A 12011-nucleotide genomic window follows, 5' to 3' on the forward strand; every position below is an offset into this window, starting at 1 on the left:
GATGGCCGGGCCAAAAGCACGAGTGGATCCCACTTTCCTGTTAATGGGCCAGCCCATTTAGTATGTGGGGTCCACCATATAGCAAGTGGGCCGGCCCAACAAGATAGTGGGTCGGGCCAAAAACACAGGTGGGTCCCACTTTCCAGTTAAAGGGCCGGCCCATTTAGTATGTGGGGTCCACCATATAGCAAGTGGGCCGGCCCAACAAGATAGTGTGCCGGGCCACAGGTGGGTCCCACTTTCCAATTAAAGGTTCGGCACATTTAGTATGTGGGGTCCACCATATAGCAAGTGGGCCGGCCCAACACGCTAGTGGGCCGGGCCAAAAACGCAGGTGGGTCCCACTTTCGTCTTAAAGGGCCGGCCCATTTAGTATGTGGGGTCCATCATGTAGCAAGTGGGCCGGCCCAACAAGACAATGGCCGGGCCAAAAGCACAAGTGGGTCCCACTTTCCCGTTAACGGCCGGCCCGAGAAGTAAGTGAGCCGGCCCAAAATGAAAGTGGGTCCCACACTATCGTTAATGGGCCGGCCCAATCCGTTATAGGGCCCCGGTTGTTTGACTAGTCAACTTGCATTAAATTTCATGAGCCTAAAATCTCGATATCAATGATACACACAATTACATACACAAATAAAATAACTAGGAAAATTACAAGGCAATTAATGTGCCCAAATAAAAAAAATTACATAGAATCATTGAGGACTTCTATTAGCATCATCAATAACACGTTGACATTTGGCAATCGCCTTGATTGAATCTTGTGTACTCTTGGTAAACATATCGACTACGGACCTTAAAGCAAGCAATACCATGTCTTTTATAAAGTACAACCTTGAGATGTTCAATTGTTTGATGAAAAGAATGGTCTAGGTTGACGGCTATGAGAGGATGCATCGAACAAAGATCGAACTTTTTGTGGGCCTCTCTTCTAATGAAGATTGCTTCATCAGAACTGCATTCTGATAATAATGCAAAAAGAGTTAAACGATGAACTATGCAAACATGTATTAAGCATTGTCGATATGAGATAGTCACAAGTACTAAGCGTAGACTTACATTATATCGTTGCATAGGCTCACGCCGGAACCTTTTTTGCGCTCTATCTTCTACTAAGGACTTCTTCATTACAACTGCATTCTAATAATATTGCAAACATAGTTACAACAGTGAACTATTCAAACATTTATTATGCAATGTAGATATAAGATAATAACAAGTTGCATAAATAAGACAATGTATGGAACTTGTACTAAGCAGACTTACATCATAATGTTGCACGTGGTCGCTTTGGCGACTATCTTCTAATGATGATCGCTTCACTAAAACCGCATTCGGTAATATTGCAAAAATAGTTACAACAATTAACTATTCAAACATGTATTACGCAATGTAGAGATCGTATAACGACGATGTAGCGTAACATACCGCTCGCTCGTAGGTCCTTCTCTTGCATGCACTAGTCGTGGTCGACATGCCCGTCATTTTAGGTTCAGCCATCAAGTGAAATGCTAATCCTCCTCGCTCCATTGTCCTTAATCCGTGTTTAGATATCACATTTAAGACCAAGTCGATGGTTTCAAATAACAAAAAACTTGAGCTGCCAAATGAATAAGCCAATATTTACCGTGATATCGCATTAAAACCAACTAGATGTTGCTTTGCATGAGATACGAATTTCGGACATTCGTATTTAGAGTAGGGTAATGCCAAGGTTTTCCACATAAAGTAACCGGCATTAAGAATGACCAAATGTCATGTTCAAATCACCTTCGCAGCTTGCTCCAAGACAAGCATATCAAATAGGCGTAAACATAGTAAAGCATGGATGGCATTGCTATGGCAGGGTTCCAAGTGTTTATCTCTTGCATAAGGAACAATGCATATAGGTTATAGATAATAACGGAAGTAAACCGCAAAGTTACCAACCAAGAACTCAGATTCCAACCTTCCCTAGCGTCCCCGCCGTTAATGTTGGATATTCTAATAAGTGGTTCGCATGATCAATCCCTAGGAAAAATAACATTGACAAGTTAGTCTACGATAATACAAAGACCGGACATGCACGCAAGCAATAACTATACAAGTCGTGCGACAGAGCATTCATGGAAAAAATAGCTATAAGCTAAAGACGAGGTATAAGAGCAAGCAGATTGGAAATGCACATAGCATGATTATAAAAGCAAGAAAAGAATAGCAGTACACGAGAAAACAACTAGCGGCTAGCGGTGAGCTAATGACGTGGTATAAGAACAACCAGTATTGGAAATGCCCATAGCATGACTATAAAAGGAATAGCATGCAGTACAAAACAAGCTTGGCAGCAAATGAATGGGTCCCCTATAAATATGTGGATGCACACATGTGTCAGTAGAATGAACAAGATGGTAGCGACCGGATAATGCTTTGGTATTGTACAATATTTAAACGAACTTCATGCGAAGTAACACATCAAGAAATTTAATGGCATATGAGATCTGCAAATAACTACACAAAACATGGCTAAAGAAACACCGCGATCTAACGGGCCGGCGTACTAACCAAGCCGCGGCGGGGTGGACGGGGCGGCAACTTGCATTCCAGCGGCGGCGAACGCGGGAGACGATGAGTCGACCCCGTTTCGCGTAGAAGCGGGCGTTAGTGAAGCAGTATCCGGTTGGCCGGCAAGGGATTCGAGTGAAGTTGATACAGCCCGCCGCGCCGAGGTAGTCGGTGGAATAGATCGGCTTCGTGGAGGGGGGCGCGGTGAAGTAGACACGGTTCCGTTGGAGAGGATCCGGTGCGTCGACAGGAAAGGCGTTGATTGCTACACCGTGGATGAGGTCGGCGGTGAAGCTGCATCCGTCGATGGCGTGGTCGGCGGTGAAGCGCATCCGTCGGTGGCGAGGTCGGCGGTGAAGCGGCATCCGTCGGTGGCGAGGGCGGCGGGGGAGCGGATCGGTGGGTGGACAGCCAACACGATCAAGGCTACGATGTGGAGGAGTATGCCGGCGGCGAAGCAGCATCTAGTACCGTAGAGAGTCGAGCTTTGGCGTGTGAGAGTATTTTTGAGCTAATGGGGCAAATGGTTGGTGGGTGGGTGTGGGCCTCGTGGGGAGGGTTCGGGATTTAGGCAAGATATTTCATTGTTACCGAATGAGCCCTCCATGGTCGGTGGGTTGTAGCTTCCGTACCGGGGTTAAAAGGGTAAAACCGGTCACGGGATTTTCGAATGGATGCGGCGGGATGATTTGGCGCGCGGCCGAAATTTTTAGTTTCAAGCTACGAGCGTAACGACAAAAATAATGTTCTTCCCCGTGGAGCTCTCATTTCTTCCTCTTCTCTTTCTCTCTCGAGTCTCTCCCACTCCCCGGCTCCTCTCCCCCTTCTCTCCGGCAGCCTCGCCGGCCGGAGACGAGGCCGACTTCTCTCTCGTATATCGTACACCCTCCGAACTAAATTAATTGATTCAACTTTCCTTAGACGTGTATGTATCTCGAGTAAAAACATGTGTGGATACATCCATATTTAGATAAGCAAAGTTGAGTCGGTTAATTTGGATCCGAGGGAGTTCATGTTGTTGTAAGCTTAGATCCAGAGTGTTTCCCATGAGCGTAATGGCGCAATGGAGTCGGGGATCTCGTCATCGGCTTCGGATCCGGCCTACGGTGAATCCGGCGGATCTTGCCGGCCAAACCCCGATCCGGTGCCATCAAGGTGATGGCGCTAACGGTGAGGCTTGCTTTGGTCGCGTGCTTCGTATCCGGCCAATGGGGAAGTCAAGCCGCTAACGTTCACAAGCTCGGGCATACGACGGCGTCATCCGTCTTGCCCGTCAACATCTTGGCCTTTCGCCGGCCCTTCTCGCAGCCAATGTGCCGTTGCCGAGGCCCTTCTTCTCCTTCGTCCCGGCGACTACCGGCGACACCGTCCCAAGTGGTGCGTCCCCGGCGACGGAGTTGCCGGGAAACGATGCGGAGCGCAGATCCGATGTGCGGTCCAGAAGGACTCGATTGATTTTCTTCTATATGTTTTGGGGTCCTTTTTGTAAAGTTGCAGGTCCTATTAGTTATTGTCTAGTTCTCTTGGACCTCTATGTAATTTTTTGGACTAGTTTCCATTTGCACCAATAAACTTGAATTTTGACAAGGTCACGGGAAAAAAATTCCTTTGCACATATGGCCTATCATGTATGAACATTCTTGAGTTTTAAACTATATGTAATGGCCAGCACTTGCGCAAGGGGCTCGTCTCTAGTGCGCACTAGTTTCCATTAGCACCGATAAATTTGAATCTTGACAAGTTCTTGGAAGAAAAAATTGATTCACACATAGCCTATCATGTATGAACATTATTTGGATTCAAACTATACATAGATGGCCAACACGTGTAAGAGGGGGTCCTCTAATGTGCACTAGTTTCCATTAGCACTGATAAATTTGAATCTTTACAAGTTCTAAAAAAAAATTGCTTCACACATATGCCCTATCATGTATGAACATTATTGGGATTCATATTATATATAGATGGCCAACAGTTGTGCAAGGGGTCCTCTAATTCTTGGGGATTTCAATCTATCTATCTCTCTCGATCTATCGTTGGTGGCCAGAACAACACACATATGCATGCACTTTATGCGCAAAGGCGCGGTGCCTCTAATAATTCATGTGTGTGCGTATATTTGAACATATTCTCGGGGATTTCAATCTCTATCTCTCGATCTATATATTGTTGGTGGACAAGAAACACACTTATATATATATACGCATGCACTTTATGCGCAAAGGCGCGGGTGCCTCTAATAATGTGTGTTGCACTCGATCGATGATCCCTAAACCTTAAACCCTAAAACCCTAATCCCTAATTATACCCTAAACATACACCCTAAACACCCTAAACACTAAACCCTAGACCCTAAACCCTAAACACTACTCCATATACCCTAAACCCTAAACACTAGACCCTAAACCCTAAACCCCAACCCTTGACCCTGAACCCTAAACCCTAAACCATAAACCCTAAATATATTTCAATCTCTCTCTAGATCTATATATCGTTGGTGGCCAAGAAACTTACTTATATATATATACGCATGCACTTTATGCGCAAAGGCGTGGGTGCCTCTAATAATTAATGTGTGTGTGCACTCGATCGATGATCCCTAAACCTTAAACCCTAAAACCCTAATCCCTAATTATACCCTAACCGTACACCCTAAACAACTTAAACACTAAACCCTAAACCCTAGACCCTAAACCCTAAACCCTAAACACTAAACCCTAAACCCTAACCCTAGACCCTAAACCCTAAACACGTACTAAACCCTAAACCCTAAACCCTAGACCCTAAACCCTAATTAACCTTAACCCTAACCCTAAAACCCTAGCTAGCTAACCCTAAAACCTAAACCCTAATTAAACACTACATATATATATATATATATAGGCCAACGACACTTAATTGCGCATCAAGCAGGCGACCAAATAATTAGCGCTGATAAATTAATTAACTTGAATCTTGACAAGTTCTCTCGAATGAAAACACATTTGATTAAGTTGCCTCATAATATATATACAATTAGTGTGCATGCGCGCATGGCATACCATGGACATATCATTCGTGCATATATATATCTCAATATATATCTGAACATATTCTTGGGGATATATATATATATATTTCAATCTCTCTCTCGATCTATATATATCGTTGGTAGCCAAGAAACACACTTATTATATATATACGCATCCACTTTATGCGCAAAGGCGCGGGTGCCTCTAATAATGTGTCTGTGCACTAGCTCGATCGATGATCCCTAAACCTTAAACCCTAAAACCCTAATCCATGATCCCTAATTATACCTTAAACGTACACCCTAAACACCCTAAACACTAAAACCTAAACCCTAGACCCTAAACCCTAAACCCCAAACCCCAAACCCCAAACCCTAAACCCTAAACCCTAAACCCTAATTAACTAACCTTAACCCTAACCCTACCCCTAAAACCCTAGCTAGCTAATCCTAAATCCTAAACCCTAATTAAACACTACATATATATATATATAGGCCAACGACACTAAATTGTGCATCAAGCAGGCGACCAACTAATTAGCGCTGCTAAATTAATTAACTTGAATCTTGACAAGTTCTCTCGAATGAAAACACATTTGATTAAGTTGCCTCATAATATATATTCAATTAGTGTGCATGCGCGCATGGCATACCTTGCACATATCATTTGTGCAAATATTTCAATATATATCTGAACATATTCTTGGGGATAAATATATATATTTCAATCTTTCTCTCTCGATCTATATATATCGTTGGTGGCCAAAAAACACACTTATATATACGCATGCACTTTATGCGCAAAGGCGCTGGTGCCTCTAATAATGTGTGTGTGCACTCGATCGATGATCCCTAAACCTTAAACCGTAAAACCCTAATCCCTAATTATACCCTAAACGTACACACTAAACACCCTAAACACTAAACCCTAAACCCTAGACCCTAAACCCTAAACACTACACCCTAAACCCTAAACCCTAAACCCTAACCCTAGACCCTAAACCCTAATTAAACACTAAACCCCAAACCCCAAACCCTAAACCCTAGACCCTAAACCCTAATTAATTAACCTTAACCCTAACCCTAAAACCCTAGCTAGCTAATCCTAAACCCTAAACCCTAATTAAACCCTACATATATATATATATATATAGGCCAACGACACTTAATTGCGCATCAAGCAGGCGACCAACTAATTAGCGCTGATAAATTAATTAACTTTGTTGAATCTTGACAAGTTCTCTCGAATGAAAACACATTTGATTAAGTTGCCTCATAATATATATATAATTAGTGTGCATGAGCGCATGGCATACCTTGCACATATCATTCGTGCATATATTTCAATATATATCTGAACATATTCTTGGGGATAAATATATATAGTTCAATCTCTCTCTCTCTCTCTCTCGATCTATATATATATATATCGTTGGTGGCCAAAAAACACACTTATATATACGCATGCACTTTATGCGCAAAGGCGCGGGTGCCTCTACTAATGTGTGTGTGCACTTGGTCGATGATCCCTAAACCTTAAACCCTAAAACCCTAATCCCTAATCCCTAATTATACCCTAAACGTACACCCTAAATTAACACCCTAAACACTAAACCCTAAACCCTAGACCCTAAACCCTAAACACTACACCCTAAACCCTAAACCCTAAACCCTAACCCTAGACCCTAAACCCTAATTAAACACTAAACCCCAAAACCCAAACCCTAAACCCTGAACCCTAGACCCTAAACCCTAATTAATTAACCTTAACCCTAACCCTAACCCTAAAACCCTAGCTAGCTAATCCTAAACCCTAAACCATAATTAAACCCTATATATATATAGGCAACGACACTAAATTGCGCATCAAGTAGGCGACCAACTAATTAGCGCTAATAAATTAATTAACTTGTTGAATCTTGACAAGTTCTCTCGAATGAAAACACATTTGATTAAGTTGCCTCATAATATATATACAATTAGTGTGCATGCGCGCATGGCATACCTTGCACATATCATTCGTGCATATATTTGAATATATATCTGAACATATTCTTGGGGATAAATATATATATTTCAATCTTTCTCTCTCGATCTATATATATATATATATATATATCGTTGGTGGCCAAAAAACACACATATATATACGCATGCACTTTATGCGCAAAGGCGTGGGTGCCTCTAATAATGTGTGTGTGCACTCGTTCGATGATCCCTAAACCTTAAACCCTAAAACCCTAATCCCTAATTATACCCTAAACGTACACCCTAAACATCCTAAACACTAAACCCTAAACCCTAGAACCTAAACCCTAAACACTACACCCTAAACCCTAAACCCTAAACCCTAACCCTAGACCCTAAACCCTAATTAAACACTAAACCCCAAACCCCAAACCCTAAACCCTAAACCCTAGACCCTAAACCCTAATTAATTAACCTTAACCCTAACCCTAACCCTAAAACCCTAGCTAGCTAATCCTAAACCCTAAACCCTAATTAAACCCTACATATATATATAGGCCAACGACACTAAATTGCGCATCAACCAGGCGACCAACTAATTAGCGCTAATAAATTAATTAACTTGTTGAATCTTGACAAGTTCTCTCGAATGAAAACACATTTGATTAAGTTGCCTCATAATATATATACAATTAGTGTGCATGCGCGCATGGCATACCTTGCACATATGATCATTCGTGCATATATTTCAATATATATCTGAACATATTCTTGGGGATAAATATATATATTTCAATCTTTCTCTCTCGATCTATATATATATCGTAGGTGGCCCAAAAACACACTTATATATACGCATGCACTTTATGCTCAAAGGCGCGGGTGCCTCTAATAATGTGTGTGTGCACTCGATCGATGATCCCTAAACCTTAAACCCTAAAACCCTAATCCCTAATCCCTAATTATACCCTAAACTTACACCCTAAATTAACACCCTAAACACTAAACCCTAAACCCCTAGACCCTAAACCCTAAACACTACACCCTAAACCCTAAACCCTAAACCCTAACCCTAAACCCCAACCCCAAACCCTGCTAAACCCTAAACCCTAAACCCTAATTAATTAACCTTAACCCTAACCCTAAAACCCTAGCTAGCTAACCCTAAACCCTAAACCCTAATTAAACCCTACATATATATATATATATAGGCCAACGACACTTAATTAATTGCGCCTCAAGCAGGCGACCAACTAATTAGCTAGCGCGCTGATAAATTAATTAACTTGAATCTTGACAAGTTCTCTCGAATGAAAACACATTTGATTAAGTTGCCTCATAATATATATACAATTAGTGTGCATGCGCGCATGGCATACGTACCTTGCACATATCATTTGTGCATATATTTCAATATATATCTGAACATATTTCTTTGGGATAAATATATATATTTCAATTTTTCTCTCTCGATCTATATATATATCGTTGGTGGCCAAAAAACACACTTATATATATACGCATGCACTTTATGCGCAAAGGCGCGGGTGCCTCTAATAATGTGTGTGTGCACTCGATCGATGATCCCTAAACCTTAAACCCTAAAACCATAATCCTAATCCCTAATTATACCCTAAATTAACACCCTAAACACTAAACCCTAAACCCTAAACCCTAAACACTACACCCTAAACCCTAAACCCTAAACCCTAAACACTAAACCCCAAACCCCAAACCCCAAACCCTAAACCCTAAACCCTAAACCCTAAACCCTAGACCCTAAACCCTAATTAATTAACCTTAACCCTAACCCTAAAACCCTAGCTAGCTAATCCTAAACCCTAAACCCTAATTAAACCCTACATTATATATATATATATATATATATATATATATAGGCCAACGACACTTAATTGCGCATCAAGCAAGCGACCAACTAATTAGCGCTGATAAATTAATTAACTTGAATCTTGACAAGTTCTCTCGAATGAAAACACATTTGATTAAGTTGCCTCATAATATATATATAATTAGTGTGCATGAGCGCATGGCATACCTTGCACATATCATTCGTGCATATATTTCAATATATATCTGAACATATTCTTGGGGATAAATATATATAGTTCAATCTCTCTCTCTCTCGATCTATATATATATATATCGTTGGTGGCCAAAAAACACACTTATATATACGCATGCACTTTATGCGCAAAGGCGCGGGTGCCTCTCTAATAATGTGTGTGTGCACTCGATCGATGATCCCTAAATCTTAAACCCTAAAACCCTAATCCCTAATTATACCCTAAACATACACCCCCTAAACACCCTAAACACTAAACCCTAAACCCTAAAGCCCTAAACCCTAAACCCTAAACACTAAACCCTAAACCCTAAACCCTAAACCCTAACCCTAACCCTAACCCCTAGCTAACCCTAAACCCTACATATATAGGCCAATGACACTTAATTGCGCATCAAGCAGGCGACCAACTAATTAGCGCTGATAAATTAATTAACTTGATTCGTGCATATATTTCAATATATTTTTGCACATATTCTTGGGGATATATATATATATATATATTTAAATCTCTCTGTTATCTCGATCTATATATCGTTGGTGGCCAAGAAACACACTTATATATATACGCATGCACTTTATGCGCAAAGGCGCGGGTGCCTCTAATAATGTGTGTGTGCACTCGATTGTTGATCCCTAAACCTTAAACCCTAAAACCCTAATCCCTAATCCCTAATTATACCCTAAACGTACACCCTAAACACCCTAAACACTAGACCCTAAACCCTAGACCATAAACCCTAAATGTACACCCTAAACACCCTAAACACTAAACGCTAGACCCTAAACCCTAGACCGTAAACCCTAACCCTAAAACCCTAGCTAGCTAACCCTAAACCCTAAACTCTAATTAAACCCTACATATATATATATATATATAGGCCAACGACACTTAATTGCTCATCAAGTAGGCGACCAATTAACTAATTAGCGCTGATAAATTAATTAACTTGATTTTTGACAAGTTCTCGGTCTCGAATGAAAACACATTTGATTAAGTTGTCTCATAATATATATATAATTAGTGTGCATGTGCGCATGGCATACCTTGCATATCATTCGTGCATATATTTCAATACATGTTTGAAGATATTCTTGGGGATATATATATTTCAATCTCTCTCTCTCGATCTATATATCGTTGGTGGCCAAGAAACACACTTATATATATACACATGTACTTTAATTTATTTGCCTCACAATATATATAATAAATATGCATGTATGGCCTAACCATGTATGCTTATATATGTGTTTAATTTGGAGATTTCAATCGCTCTCTCGCCGCTCTCTCGTTGGTGGCCAACAACACACACATGCACTTTGTGCGCAAAGGCATGTGCCTCTAATAATGTGATCACAGTCGATCGGTCTAGTTTTGATTAATCATAGCACACAAATATAGAAGTTGTATTTGAATCCACACAATCCTAATCTAAAACACATAGCCCCTAACATGGCCTAATTAGTGGAAATTGCACAAAATCAAAAGGGGTCCCTCACTAATTATACATATATATCTAGATTGTGATAAACTTTTGCCCCATATTTGGTGGATGGGTGCATCTTGGCATGTAAAACAATTAATGTTTGCAAATGGCGTTGTCAAAATTTATGTACAAATGATTTCTTTCCATCCAAAGTGCATAAAATGAGAGTTTTAATGAAGAAGGTACAAATAAAACAGCTCAACATGCCTCCACACCCCGATTTTCACAGGAAGTAGAGCATATTTAAAGGATAATTCCAGAGTTTTACTATTTTTCAAGCAACTTCGCTAATTTCCACCCACTCACATGACTTTATGTCGATTTAACGAAAATAGGGCGAATTTAAACTACATGGGCGGGATAGTTTGAATTGTGCGCGCGGCAAAGGGAACCGCCTATTTCTCAACCTTGTGCACGACAAATTACACACGCAACTCCATTAAAAACCACCTACCGGGCGGCCCGGCCGCATGACCCCCCACCCACCGCTACACAACTTATCCCCGTCCGTGCGAAGAGCTTCCCCTCCCCGTCCCGTCCGTGCAAAGAAGAAGCTTCCCCTCCCCGTCGTTCTTCTCGAGACGCACCGGCGGTCAAGTTGATCCACGGTAGGGTTGCTATCTCTAGCTCAATCATGCATCGGGCAAGACGGCCTAACGATTTATATTTTCTTGATGCTGCTAAAAAAATCGTCAGTATGCTCGAACTAATTGGCACTTTATAGTTTTCCGCTCGATTTGTCCTCGATCAATTTGTTCATTTGCGTGGGCATATAGAGTCAGTTCTGCACTCGATCCGTTAATTTGCTGAAATGACATGGCAGAGATTTGTACACGATCTGTTTGCTAAAATGTCGATGGGCATTTTTTTGTTTTGTACTCGACATGATTGCTGAAATGCATAATCATGTACTAGTATA

The sequence above is a fragment of the Lolium rigidum genome, chromosome 6 (genome assembly GCF_022539505.1).
Source record: "Lolium rigidum isolate FL_2022 chromosome 6, APGP_CSIRO_Lrig_0.1, whole genome shotgun sequence".
Taxonomy (NCBI): domain Eukaryota; kingdom Viridiplantae; phylum Streptophyta; class Magnoliopsida; order Poales; family Poaceae; genus Lolium; species Lolium rigidum.